The 14580-nt window shown below is 48.4% G+C and overlaps 1 protein-coding gene across 25 annotated transcripts in view; it reads left to right on the plus strand.

Moving 5' to 3' along the window:
* The first annotated feature begins 3072 nt into the window (after positions 1-3072).
* Positions 3073-14580, plus strand: part of KLC1 (kinesin light chain 1) — a 67975-nt gene continuing 56467 nt past the window's right edge. For 12 of the 25 annotated variants that reach the window (XR_007153356.1, XM_047864497.1, XM_047864506.1 and 9 more), the window contains exon 1: positions 3076-3370. The gene's annotated coding sequence lies outside the window, so the exon portion shown is untranslated. Of the gene's footprint in view, positions 3371-14580 lie in introns of all 25 variants that reach the window. The other 13 variants (XR_007153355.1, XM_047864512.1, XM_047864493.1 and 10 more) reach the window with 6 other exon arrangements.

Consider the following 14580-nt stretch of genomic DNA (forward strand, 5'->3'; position numbering starts at 1 on the left):
TTCTCTCTGACTCCCAGGTGCTGGCCATCTGCAGGAGGTTGGCATTGGATGTTTTCGCTCTTACTTTTTTTGCTTTTTTAAAAAAATGTTTATTTATTTATTTTGAGAGAGAGAGACAGAGCACATACAAAGGAGGGGCAGAGAGAGAGGGAGAGAGAGGATCCCAAGCAGGCTTTGTGCTTCTAGCACAGAACCAGATGCGGGGCTCGATCTAGAAAATCGTGAGACCATGACCTGATCATGATGCTTAACAGACTGAGCCAGCCAGGCACCCCATTCTCACATTCTCTTTTCCTTGACCAAGGGACTTCAGTCTTGGCTTCATCTGGGTCCTGTAGGTTGCCTCCAAGTCTTTACACGAGCCCCAGCCTTTGTTTAGATAGATCTCCAGGCTGCCTGTTGATCTCTCAGGTTTCAGAACAGGGAAGCGAATGGTTAGAGAAGGTGGGGAAGGAGACGGAAATAGAGGAAGGCAGAGCACAAGGCATCTACTTTGGGGAAAGCAGGAGACAGACAGGCAAAGAGGAGGAGGAGGAGGTGGCTCACCCACACAGGCTGCCTATGTTCAGAATGGAAGAGCACTTAAGGGAGCAGGGAGAGAGCCTGCTCCAAAGGTCCCCCCACTGCCCCCATTGAACACAGCCTCACCCTCCAGGACCCTGGCTAATGTCCTGGGACCCTGGCTAGCCCAGCAAGCTGGTGGCCACAGGGATGCTGGAGGCCAGCAAGCCTTGTGCAGATAGGTGTGTGCTTCCCAGGGCCCTGGTCCTCTAGGTTTGTGGTTAAGGACAGATCATGGATGTGGTGCCCCTGGGTAGCCTTGCTGAGGCTTTTCCACCACAAGGGCTCTCCTCAGCTCTGCTAGTGCCCACATAGGAAGGGCAGAGCTGCTCCCTTCTGATTCCTAAAGCTGAGTTAATCCCTGTCCGGGAATCAGTTAGCAAGCCAGGGAGCCTGCAGGGCCTTAGCTGCAGTAAAAGGGGAGAGCAGTGCCTCTCTTGGAGCTGCTGTGAGGACCAGAGGGTCGAAAGCAACTGAGAGGGGGCCGCCTGGGTGGCTCAGTGGGTTAAGCGTCCGACTTCTGCTCAGGCCATGATCTCACTGTTCATGAGTTTGAGCCCTGAATTTAGCTCTCTGCTGTCAGCACTAAGCCCCCTTTGGATTCTCTGACCCTCCTCAGCTTGTTCTCTCTCACGCGTGCTTCAATAAATAAATAAACAAACTTTTTTTTTTTTTTTTTAAAGCAAGGATTTGAAAGCTGCTGAGGATGGCCAGGGCTGCTCAGTGAGGGTGGGGGATTACAAGTCTCAGTGTGAGGCTCTGAGCGAGGATGGCCCCAAATGCCTGTGCTCCAGCTTCTCGCCCTGAGCAATGGGTGCATTGAAGCCTTTCCAGGAAGGAAGTGGCAGGATCAGATTCAGGGATCTGTGGGTGTGGTGGATGAATCGGCCTTTTCTCTCTTTCCCCAACACTCCGGACTCATTCCTGCCTCAGGACTTTTGCCTTTTGCTCAGTTGGCTTCTCCCTGTCAGTTAGGTCTCAGCTCACTTGCCTGTGTCAGAGTTCACTCCACCACCTTGTCATTACCTTATTTTTCTCCGCATAGCACCGTATGAGCAAGAGCAAGTATCTTGTCTATTCTGTTTACCAGCGCACCTTGGCTCTTATAGTGGGATCACCACAGCTCAACAGATAATTGTCCGAAGGATAAAAGAGCATGATGATAAAGCCTCAACAGAGTGGCAGGAGTGGGGACGGAGAGGGGAGGGACTAAAGCAATATTAAGGAGGTAGGATCTTGGCCACTCATTAGAAGAGGACATTAAGCATCTCAGATTTCTGGGTGAGTGGAGCGAACAATCACTAAGCCCAGATTTACAGAGAAAGGAGCTTCGCTCAGCCTGTTTGTTTCTCTCTTCTCGAGAGCACTTTGGTTACAGCAGTGTGGCCAAATCACTCAGGGAGTGTGGAAAGGTTTGACGCACTGCCTCTCCCTCACCCCTTTTAAGCTGATCTTTGCATTTATATGATACTAAAGTAATTGGACCTCCCTGTGAGAACCTGGGAGCACTTAACTTCCCTAGTGACTGTGTAATTCCAGGGTTAAAAGGGCTGCTGGTGCTGGGCTGATACATCTTTAGAGCACAGCAGTTCAAAAGCAAGTGTGTTGTGTAGGAACACCTCCTGGTTAATACTGCCACAGGGCCCCCGCACTTGGGACATCTGCAGGCATCTGGTGGGGGGGGGGGGGGCGGTGGTTCTCCCAAGCTGGTGGCAGGCAAAGAAAGCTGAGCCTTGCCCACTGAATCAGCATGCGTCCTCCGGGCCCGACTGCTGAGTCAGGCCTGCATAGCTGGCGATGCAGCAGTATGAGGCCCAGGAGCGCTCTCTGACCTGGAAGCACTGCCCTTCAGGCGGGGGCTGGAGGTCGTGGCACTGCGGCCAGGGGTGTGGGCTGGTGAAGGCTGCTGTTGGGGGGCGGGGGAGGGGTGCAGCAGCAGGAGGTGGCACGTCTGCCCTTGCCAGGCACTAGAGGTGCAATTTGTGCGAGGCCTTTGTGGCTGAGGGGAGCGCCTGGAAACTCCGCTTGAGCTCTAATTCTTGAGGATCCGACGACACTAGGGCGAAGGAACAATAAGATGGGGAGGGTCAGCACGTTAACCAAAGACTAGATTTCTCTGGAGAAGAAAGAGAGGCCTCGTGGCTTAGCCTAGCTCCTCAGGATCCTTTGGAGGAGCTGGGGACCCCTTCCTTTGGCCCCTCCTTGTGGCTTCCAGAGCGACTGAAACGCGCCCATAAAACGCGTGAATAAGGGGCATGGCACACAGTGACCATCATTCCGGACACGGGAGAGCAGGAGGGCAGGGCCGGGGCGCAGGCTGGGGCAGCCGTCGGGCGCGCAGAGGTCTCGGGCGGTGGCGCAGCGCCCCAGCGCCCTCCTCTAGCGCGTGGGCCGGGACCCCGGCCGCGCGCGGGCCTCAGTTTCCCAGGCAGCGCCTCGCCTCGCCTCGCCCCGCCCCCCGGCAGCGGGCGAGTGACGTCACGGGCGGCGCGCAGCATTGTGGGGCGGGAGCGCCGAGTCGGGGGAGGGACGTCGAGACGCCATTTTCGGCGGCGGGAGCGGCGGAGCCGGAGCAGAGCTGGAGTCGGCGGGCGCAGGGCGGCGGCTACAGGGAGGAGCCGCGGGAGACAGCGCTCGCGGGCGGCCGAGGATGCTGCGGGGCGGCCCCGCCAGCGCCCCTCGCTCGTGACCGCGGCGCCGCTCCTGAGGCAGCCGAGGCGGAGGGCCCCGCGCAATCCTGCTCCGCGCACGCGCCCCGCGACCTCCCGGTGCTGACAGCGCGAGCGCGCGGCCCCGCGGGAGCAGCACGGTGAGTCCGCGGTCCCCTTCAGGTCCGCAGCCCGGCCGCACCCCCCTCCTCACCCATCTCCCCTCCCCGGACCGCGGTCCTCAGTCCCACGCCCTCAGCCACATCCCCTTCGGCTCCTCTTCCCGGGCCCAGCCCCGCCCGGCTCCTCATCCCCGTTCACTTGTCGTCCGTGCCCGGTCCCTTCCCGGCGCCACGGCCCTGGGTCTTCATCCACGTCCCGTGCCCGCCCCCGCCGAGACTTCATCCCCGGCCACAGCCCCTTCCCCATCTCGGTCTCCAGTGCAGGTCCCGGCCCCTCCCCGTGTACGTCCTCCTGTGCGCATCCCCGGCCCGGGCTGCGGGCGGGCGGGCGGGGGCGGCGGCCCCGGGGAACAGCTGCGGACCCCCGGAGCCGCGCGACAGGGGGATAGGGCCGCCCCCGGGAACGCGGCGCGCGGGGAGGGGCGGCCGGCCCGGCTGGCTTTGTCCGAATCCTCCCTCTTCCTTCCGGCCCCCGCCCTCTCCGGCGGCACCGCCCTGGGCGGACGCGCCTGTCATGCTCACCGGCAAAGGGCTGCCGGGCGGGTCGGAAGCGTGCAGGGTCTGTTTCTTGCACCGTGTTCACCTGGGCTGGCGTTGCTCTGGTGCGAAACTTGCAGCGGCCCTGGTCTTGGAATACTTACGCTGTTGTCAAATATGGTGCGCCTCTTTCCTTAAAAAACAACAAAACAGAAACTAAAATGAAACACGAAGGAAGTAAAATTGGTGCCTGGTGGGTTGGATGGTTTTATAACGTAACGTTTGTAGCTCCAGGTGATTTTGTGATAGAATTGTTGCTCCTTGTTGTTTTGTCATTCAAAAACACACTAAGATTTTACATGTTACACGTTTAATAAGGAGTACCTGCAAAAATGTTTTTAAAAAGTGTGAGAAGAGAACATTTGAAATACGCTATTTAAACTGGTATGTAAAAGGGCAGTTCTTTGATTCTTTGCATTAAATTCTAAGGCCTTTTTTTTTTTTTTTTTTTTTTTTTGGTACAGCATGACTAAGCCATTGGTCCGAATGATTAGCTCAGAATACGTTGTAATAGTTCAGTGAAAAACCCATTAGGAATTTGGGAAACCTTCTTAAGTCTCTTGGTCTTATTACTGAATTTACTTCTTTCAGGGATTGGCAGCAAGCCTTCTTTGGGGTGCAAAATTTGATTCGTTCTGTTTCTTAAATATGTTTAGGAATACAACGAGACTAAATATTAATTTCAGATTGTGGGGAATTACACGTGGGAAGCAGTCTTAAGAGCCAGCTTCTCCAGGTCATCAGAGAATGCAACATCATGATGCAGTGGAGCCTTGGCAGCCCTGTGATGTTGCTGAGGGTGTGGGAGACCCCGGGTGGTAACTTCACTGTGACCTGGCTCATTCGCTTTGCTTGCGAGTGCCTTCTAAAAACGCTAGACAACACATAGTTAAGCTAGAAAGACATGCATGGGAATCAAGACCGTACCTGCAGGAAGAAGAGAGAAAATGCCACCGGGGAGGGGCGTATAGTATCGTAAGTATTTTAAAATAAATAAAACGTTAACTGTAGTTACTTAAAATTGTACATTAAAGAATTATACGTTCTTAAGCGTGTTCTGTAACGTTGAAAAATAGGTAAGCCGATGTGTAACTTTCCATATGGGACTATAAAAGTTGATTAATTTGTAAGATTCATATAACATGGAAACATAAGTGGAATATGATAAGAAACCAGGACTTTATGTAACAAAGAAGTCATCAGTAATACCCTCAACAGAAGTACAGGCCAGTTTTAAGTGTCAAATTTCAGGACATAGAATAAAAATGATTAGCATGGTAAATGATGAAAGCTTGGTCTTTTGTTTTGTTTTGTTTTTTTAAATCAATGAAACCAAGAGTTGATTCTTTTTTTTTTTTTAATTTTTATTAAAAATTTTTTTTTAAAGTTTATTTATTTTTGAGAGAGAGAGACACACACACACACAGGGCACAAGCGGGGTAGGAGAAGAGAGAGATGAAGTCACGGAATCCAAAGCAGGCTCCAGGCTCCGGGCTGTCAGCACAGAGCCTGACACGGGACTCGAACTCACGAACTGTGAGATCATGACCTGAGCCAAAGTTGGATGCTCAACCGTCTGAGCCACCCAGGCGCCCCGAAAGCTTGTTCTTAAATGTCTATCACGAACCAGCTGAGTGACACCTGAGTGGCTCAGTTGGTTAAACTTCCGACTTTGGCTCAGGTCATGATCTTGCAGTTGGGGAGTTTGAGCCCCGCATCAGGCTCTGCTCACAGCTCAGAGCCTGCTTTGGATCCTCTGTCTCTCCCTCTTTCTGCCTCTCTCTCTTCTCTCTCAAAAACAAATAAACTTAAAAAAAAAAAAATAAATAACCCAACTGAATGGCAAGTGCTGTGCTAAGTAGTTGGGGAAATAGAGACTGTTCTCTTGGAGTTCAGTCTGGTGTGGAGACAGAGGAAAATTGATGGGTACTGCAGGTTAGGTTAAATGCTGTGCTGAGTGTCCTGAGAAGGTGATTCTGGATATGAGACTCAAAAGTACCAAATGCCAGGGATTGGTAGTGGCCGTTCTGGAGGACATAGGCCCTGAGGCGGCATTGCAGTAGAGGGGAGTGAAGTTGGGGGGGGGAGGGCAGGAGTGGAAAGGGAAGATGAGAGAAGGAAAGCAGGAAGGAGGATTGGGGGATTCTTGAGAGTGTGGTGACACTTTAGAAAGCGCAGGTAGTGTGGCAGGTGATTTGAACCAAGGTGAGACTTGATGGGAGGTTTTAGCCCCACATGCGGACTGAGAGCTCCTGAATTGGGGCCGCGACAGTAGGAACGGTGATACAAATGGACTAGAGATGGCTTCAAGGGTTCCAGTGGCCCTGACTTGGGAGTGAGCAGACCAGTAAGAGTCGGACTGCAATCTGGAAAGCACGGAGTGGCAGTGTCGCAGCCAGAGCGAGCTGCTAGGGCAGGCGTTGGATCGGGTCACTCCGCCGCCAAGTCCTGAAAGCACTCTGCCCCCATGCCTTTCCTTCATATTCTGACTCTGGCCCTCACTTAAGCACACCCAGGCTCCTGCCGAGCCTGCTCTTCTGTATGTCCCCGTGTCCCCACTTCCCCATGTTCCTTAGCACTTCTGTCATTGTTACGGTATGCTTTCATTGTATTTAATTTCTTCGTTTATTGTCCGTCCCTTTCACTTCATGTCCACGATCTCCATGAGGGCAGGGATTTTTATAAGCACTTAATAAATGTTTATTGAAGGAATGCATCTAGAATTACTTCCTTGTCACTAACGGGAGGCTCACTGGCTGGTAATACCCACCAAGATGGGGAAAATGAGAGGAGGACGAGATGGTAAGCTTGGTTTTGGATAGGTTAAATCTGAAGTGTTTGTGGGGTGCCCAAGTGGATGGTGGGCAGCTGGAGATTTAGGTTTGGAGTTCAAGACAAATATTTAGGCTGCAGTCAGAGATTTGGAAGACCTTATCATCTTGTTGAAAGCCAGTGGTGGTGTCTGTAATGACCTCTCTGAGAGCTTCTGACACTTGTAGAGACTGTGGAGTTGACCCTAAGATAGGTGGAAGAGGAGGTCGACGTCCAGGTGGCTAAGAAGTCAAGGAAGATTTGGATAGATCTACTGATTTGGCTTCTAGCAGGTTATCAGCGACCTTTCAAATTTTTCCTGAGAATATTACCTCCTAAGGCAGGTGTGCTAATTCAGAAATGATCTGCATGCTGTCTCCCAGGGCATCGTTGTGTCTTTCTGCCCTGAAGTCTCCCAATTAACATACTCTTCTGTCAAAATGAATTCAGATTTTATTTTTGTCTTAACTATTAAAAAATTTTTTTTAATGTTTATTTTTGAGAGAGGGTGAGTGGGGGAGGGGCGGGGGGGGTGGAGACAGAATCCCAAACAGGCTCCAAGCTGTCAGCACAGAGCCCAACACAGGGCTCAAACTCACGAACTGTGAGATGATGACCTGAACTGAAATCAAGAATCAGACGCTTAACTGACTGAGCCACCCAGGAGCCCTTCCCCCCAATTAAAAAAAAATGTTTATTTTTGAGAGAGAGACCAACAACGAGTGTGTGTGTGTGTGGGGGGGGATGCAGAGAGAGAGAGAGAGAGAGAGAGAGAGAGAGAGCGCGAGCGAGAGAGAGAGAGAGAGAGAGAGAGAGAGAGAGAATCCAAAGCAGGCTCCAGGCCTTGAGCTGTCAGCACAGAGCCTGATCCAGGCTCCGACCCATGAACCGTAAGATCATGACCTGACCCAAGTCAGATACTTAACTGACTGAGCCAATGCAGGCACCCCAGTCTTAGCTATTTTTAAAAATTCACTTTTTTTTCATTTTTTTTTTTTAAACTTATTTATTTTGAGAGAGAGACACACACAGCGTGAATGGGGGAGGTGCAGAGAGAGGGAGAGAGAGAGAATCTAAAGCAGGCTCCACACCATCAGCACAGAGCCTGATGCAGGGCTCGAACTCACAAACTGAGATCATGACCTGAGCCAAAACCAAGAGTGGGACATTTAGCCGACTGAGCCACCCAGGCACCCCCAAAATTCACTCATTTTAATTGAAGTATAGTTGACATACAGTATTAGTTTCCGGTGAACAACATAGTGATTTGATGGTTATAGACGGTACAAAATGCTCACCACGATAAGTGTACTTATCATCTGTCAACATACAAAGTTATTACAATACTATGTTTTAACTAAATTTTGAAGGCAGATGAAAACAGTTTGGATCTGTGCTTTTAAATATGCTTGGGGGTGCCTGGGTGGCTCAGTATGTTGAGCATCTGACTTCGGCCCAGGTCGTGATCTCACAGTTGGTGGTGGGTTCAAGCCCCTTGTCAGGCTCTCTGCTGACAGCTCAGAGCCTGGAGCCTCCTTCGGGTTCTCTGTCTCCTTCTCTCTCTGCCCCTCCCTGCTTGCACTCTGTCTCTCAAAAATAAATAAATGTAAAAACAATTTTTTAAAATATGCTTTGTATGATGTCCATACTTAAAAAATAAAGCAGGTAGGTTAATATCAATAGAACAAGCATTTTAAGCTGAGTTAAGTGCATATGTAAAGTATAAGTTACTTCCTTGGTTCTAAAATATCCCAGTTACTTAAGTTTAAGCCTTGGATTGTTCCTTGATTGTATAAGGTGTATATTTATGTCCCAGCCTCTCTGAAGTTCCCTATACCACTACTAATAAAACTGATAATAGTGAAGTTAACCCCAAACCAGTTAAAATTGGTGCAGTAGTACTCCTCTCCATTCTACTGTGGAGGAAACTGAGGGTCAGAGAGGGCGAGTTACTCAAACCAGAGGTGCGCAGCTGTGAAGTCAGGCCTCTAATTCAGGTATTTTTGCTTGTACACTTCAAGCTTTGAGCCGCTTTGCTGTCAGGAATCACAGTAATGCTAGGCTGCAGTTGCCTTCACCTGGGAAGTCCTTGGCCAGTTCCACTTCGGAAGCCCAAGTGATGCAGTGTCCATGGTGACTCCTTGGGGTCTCTGGCTAATGTGTACCGTTTCAGCCACCACATTGGCATTGTAGTGTTTGTGTTCTCCACAGAGTCTGGCGTGGAGTAGGTGACCAGTAAAAGCTGCTTGTCAGGCCTTCATTTTTAGGGTGAATCCAGGTGGGCTGTTTTTCCTTAAATGCACTTATTCTGCCTGCTTTTTTTTTGTTTTGTTTTGTTTGTTTATTTATTTTTGAGACGAAGAGAGACAGAGCATGAGCAGGGGAAGGGCAGAGAGAGAGGGAGACACAGAATCCAAGGCAGGCTCCAGGCTCCGAGCCGTCAGCACAGGGCCCGACGCAGGCCTCGAATTCGTCAGCTGTGAGATCATGACCTGAGCCAAAGTCGGACGCTCAGCCGACTGAGCCACCCAGGCCCCCCTTATTCTGCCTGCTTTAAAAGGATTTGTAGTACTGACCAAACGGGGAAAATGTTAATTTCTTTTTTTTTTTTTTTTAATTTTTTTTTAACGTTTATTTATTTTTGAGACAGAGACAGAGCATGAATGGGGGAGGGTCAGAGAGAGAGGGAGACACAGAATCTGAAACAGGCTCCAGGCTCCGAGCGGTCAGCACAGAGCCCGACGCGGGGCTTGAACTCAACGGACCGCGAGATCATGACATGAGCTGAAGTTGGCCGCTCAACCAACTGAGCCACCCAGGCGCCCCAGTTAATTTCTGTTCTTTTACAGATATGGTAAAAAATTAACTATATTCACATTGTTGTGCAACTGATGTCTAGAACATTTTCATCTTGCAAAACCAAAACTCTACGGCCGTTAAATAACAGCTTTCCATCCCTGACCTCCCCATCTGCAAACACAGTTCTTTCTGATTCAATGAATTTGACTACTTTATTATTTTTTTAAAAAGTTCATTTATTTTGAGCGAGCGAGTGGGGGAGGGGTAGAGAGGGAGTGAGGGAGAATCCTAAGCAGACTCCATGCTGTCGGCGTGCAGAGCCTGATGTGCGGCTCAAACCCATGAAACTGAGATCATGGTGTGAGCCAAAATCGGGATCTGACACTTAACCGACTGAGCCACCCAGGTACCCCACTGGTCTGATTTTTATAAACACAGGTTCTTCCTATTCTAGAATTTCATGTAAATGAGATTATACAATATATGTATTTTGCAGCCAGCTTCTCTCAGCATACCATTTTTGGAATTCATCTGTGTTGTTGCCTGTGTCAGTGGGTGGTTCCTTTCTGTTCCTGAGTAGTGTTCTGTTGTATGGATGTGGACCACACATAGTTTAGCCATTTTCCTCCAGATGCACATGGCCGGGGTGGGGGGGTGCTCTTTCCTGTGTGAGACCATGTGGACATAACGTTTTCGTTTTTTTGGATAAATAAGGAGTGGAATTGCCCGTAGCATAGCTGTATGATTAACTTTTAAAGAAACAGACCCAAAGTGCTTGTACAGTTTACGCTTGGACCAGCAGTGTGTGAGTGTTCTCGTTCTCCGCGTCCTCTCTGGCCTTTGCTATCACTTGTCTTTATTTCCACAGTCTAGTGGATGTGTAGTGGCACCTTGTTTTAGGGGCTTTGTGAGCATTCCCTGATGACTGGTGATGGGCACTTATAGGTACCTGCTTTTGTGACATGTGTGTTGAGTCTTATCTGTGTAGAAAGGTTGTCTTTTTACTATTGAGAATAGTAATTCCTTACATATTGAGTATGAGTCTTTTTGCCAGATGTATACGTTGCAATTATTTTTTCCCAGTCTAGGACTTAACTATATGTTTTTTGACTGTGCCTTTATTTTTTTATTTTTATTTTTTCCAACGTTTATTTATTTTTGGGACAGAGAGAGACAGAGCATGAACGGGGGAGGGTCAGAGAGAGAGGGAGACACAGAATCGGAAACAGGCTCCAGGCTCTGAGCCATCAGCCCAGAGCCTGACGCGGGGCTCGAACTCACAGACCGCGAGATCGTGACCTGGCTGAAGTCGGACGCTTAACCGACTGCGCCACCCAGGCGCCCCTGACTGTGCCTTTAATAACCAGTAATTTTAAATTTTGATGAATTCTACTCTGTCAGTTTTTTTCTTTTATGGTTCTGGCTTTCTGTTGTTTTAACTGTTTTTAAATCATTAAAAGATGTATGCTTTTTCTGGAAAATGAAAGATGTAAGGTATAAGTAAGTTGTCTATCTTCCCATTTCCTTTCTCCCCAGGGAACTGAATAAAACACATATATATTTTTTTATTTAAAAATTTTTTGAAAACTTTTTTTTTTCTTAAGTTTATTTATTAATCTTGAGAGAGAGCGAGAGGGAGAATGTAAGCAGGGGAGGGGCAGAGAGAGAGGGAGAGAGAGAATCCCAAGCAGGCTCCGCATTGTCAGCCCAGAGCCTGATGGTGGGGCTGAAACTCACAAACCGTGAGATCATGACCTGAGCCAAAATCGAGTCAGATTACTTACCCAACTGAGCCACCGAGGTACCCCCAAACATGTATTTTTTTAAAGATTTGATTAAAAAAATTGTTTTTTAATCTTTATTTATTTTTGAGAGAGACAGAGCATGAGCAAGGGAAGAACAGAGAGAGAAGGAGACACAGAATCCGAAGCAAGCTCCAGGCTCTGAGCTGTCAGCACAGAGCCTGACGCGGGGCTCAAACCCATGAACTGCAAGATCATGACCTGAGCTGAAGTTGGACGCTTAACCAACTGAACCACCCAGGCACCCTGATTTGATTTTTATTTTTATTAAAAAAAAATTTTTTTTTAATGTTTATTTTTGAGACAGAGAGAGACAGAGCATGAATTGGGGAGGGTCAGAGAGAGAGGGAGACACAGAATCTGAAGCAGGCTCCAGGCTCTGAGCTGTCAGCACAGAGCCCGACGTGGGGCTCGGACTCACGGACCGTGAGATCATGACCTGAGCCGAAGTCGGATGCTTAACCGACTAAGCCACCCAGGTGCCCCCTGATTTGATTTTTAAATATCTCTACACCCAGCGTGGGGCTCAAACTCACAACCCCGAGATCAAGAGTCTCATGCTTCATGGACTGAGCCAGCCAGATGCCTCTTAAAAATCTTTTAATTGTGGGTGCGCCTCGGTGGTTCAGTCAGTGTCTGACTCTTGATTTTGGCTCAGGTCATGATCTCATGGATTGTGGGATCAAGCCCCATGTTGGACTCCCTGCAGACATTGTGGAGCCTGCTTAGGATTCTCTCTCTTCCTTTCTCTCTCTGCCCTTCCCTTGCTTGCGTACGCTCTCTCAAAATAAATGTAAAAAAAAAATTTTTTTTTTTTTTTAATTATTTTAGAGGGGCCCCTTGGGTGGCTCAGTCAGTTAAGTGTCCGACTTCAGCTCAGGTCATGATTGCACTGCTAGTGAGTTCAAGCCCTGCGTTGGGCTCTGTGCTGACACTACAGAACCTGGAGCCTGCTTCCAATTTTGTGTCTCCCTCTCTCTCTGCCCCTCTCCTGCTCATGCTCTGTCTCTTTCTCTCAAAAATATATGTTAAAAAAAAAATTTTTTTTTTTTAAATTATTTTAGAGAGAGACAGACAGAAAGTATGTGTGCAGGAGCATGAGCAGAGGAGTGGCAAGAGGGAGAGAGGGAGAATCCCAAGCAGGCTCCTTGCTGTCAGTGCAGAATCCTACGCGGGGCTCAAACTCATGAACTGTGAGATCATGACCTGAGCCAAAATCAAGAGTTGGACACAGCCGACTGAGCCACCCAGGTGCCCCTGTCCTGTTTCATTTTGAAATAAAAATGCTGTTTTTTAACCACATCATGAATGCTCTATTTTTTTTCACCCAGGCTCCCATAACACCCTGTTTTTTGTATTCTCTTAGTCACACGGTCCGATGAAGCTGTTTTTCCTTTTTGTTTGTTCAAAGACTTGTAATAGAGACATCTGCATCATTTGGGCTTACTCATTATTGATTTAGGAAAAAGCATGTTCTCCTATATTTTCATGTAGTACCCTTTTCTGTGGTTTGTCATGCTTAAAATTTGCATCTGAAGAGATGTCTCATGGCAAACGGAATGACCTAATGCACTGCCCATCTCTGGCCAGGAGCCCTGCTTGGCAGCGGGGTGGGCCCCTGACCAGCTGGTGGGGGACACGGCCTTCTTGTAAAACTCTTTCTTTAGGTGCTGTCTGGTCATTGACAGGCAAAGCCAGTGTGCACACTGGGATATGTGCACACTTCACATAGTGGTGTGGTTAGGTTATTGTGGAGTTAGAAGATCTGTGTACTTAGAGGTGGACTGATTTCAGAACAGAACCACAGTTGACTTTTTTGAGCATGGCTGTGGGGAAAGAACCCAGGGAGTTCTGACTGCCTTCGTGTCTCGAATTCTGCAAGCACATCGATAGATTCATCAAAGAGGCAGATGCATGCCTCCTGTTTTATCCAGTGGTTTATAGTTTTAAGATGGAAACAAATTCCTAGATGTTACAACATCTTGGAGTCGTTAGTATTGAAACATCCACCTCACAGATTTTTGTGATTTTTAGGCCAGCACAATTCATGCATTCAGCTTATTCTTGTGATTTAAGTTTAGAAGAGGAGATGAAAGGATTAGATTAAATTTTTTTTAATGTTTATTTTTGAGACAGAGAGAGGCAGAGTGCTAGTGGGGGAGGGGCTGAGAGAGAGGGAGACACAGAATCCGAAGCAGGGTCCAGGCTCTGACCTGTCAGCACAGAGCCCAATGCGGGGCTTGAACCCATCAACTGTGAGATCATGACCTGAGCTGAAGTTGGATGCTCAACCGACTGAGCCACCCAGGCGCCCCGAAAGGATTAGATTAAGTTAGGTTAGGTTTGAGGAAGATTAGATTGGAGGAGGTACAGTGTACAAGAAGAATATGATGAGTCCATAAAATTTCCATTTTGTAATGGGTTTGTGGCAAGCTCTGGAATTGTCTCTCTCAGCTGTCTCTGTCAGTTCATGGCCCAGAGATGAAGTTTCTCATTAGGAGGTTCCTGATGGAGCATATCCTCCCTTGAGTAGAATTTAGTGATTGGTTTTTTTTTTTTAATTTTTTTTTTAACGTTTATTTATTTTTGAGACAGAGAGAGACAGAGCATGAACAGGGTGGGTCAGAGAGAGAGGGAGACACAGAATCTGAAACAGGCTCCAGGCTCTGAGCTGTCAGCACAGAGCCCGACGTGGGGCTCGAACTCACGGATCGCGAGATAGTGACCTGAGCCGAAGTCGGCCGCTTAACTGACTGAGCCACCCAGGCGCCCCTGTTTTTTTTTTTTTTAATGTTTATTTTTGAGAAAGATAGAGTAGGGGAGGGGCGGGGGGGGGGGGCGCGTACAACAGAGGATCCAAAGCAGGCTCCATGCTGTCAGCACAGAGGTGCTTGAACCTTTTGTGGGACTTGAACTCACGAACCATGAGATCATGACCTGAGCCAAAGTCAGACGCTTAACTGACTGAGCCACCCAGCTGCCCCAGAATTTTTTTTTTTCCTTCAGTTAATGATACATACCAAAGAAAATAAAACACAAAACCCCACTTTGGAACCTAATCTATTTAGCTTTGTCAAGAAATCATAGAAAACTTCGTTTTTCACTATTTTTATCCTATGTTCCCCTTTTGTTAAACAACTAAAATCTCAAGTCCTCTTCAGTTTATTTAGTGACTTCCAAAAACAAAACACATTACCTATTGTGACTAAAAAGCAAAGTGACCAATGGTAATATTAGAGG

Source organism: Prionailurus viverrinus, chromosome B3 (assembly GCF_022837055.1).
Source record: "Prionailurus viverrinus isolate Anna chromosome B3, UM_Priviv_1.0, whole genome shotgun sequence".
Classification (NCBI taxonomy): Eukaryota; Metazoa; Chordata; class Mammalia; order Carnivora; family Felidae; genus Prionailurus; species Prionailurus viverrinus.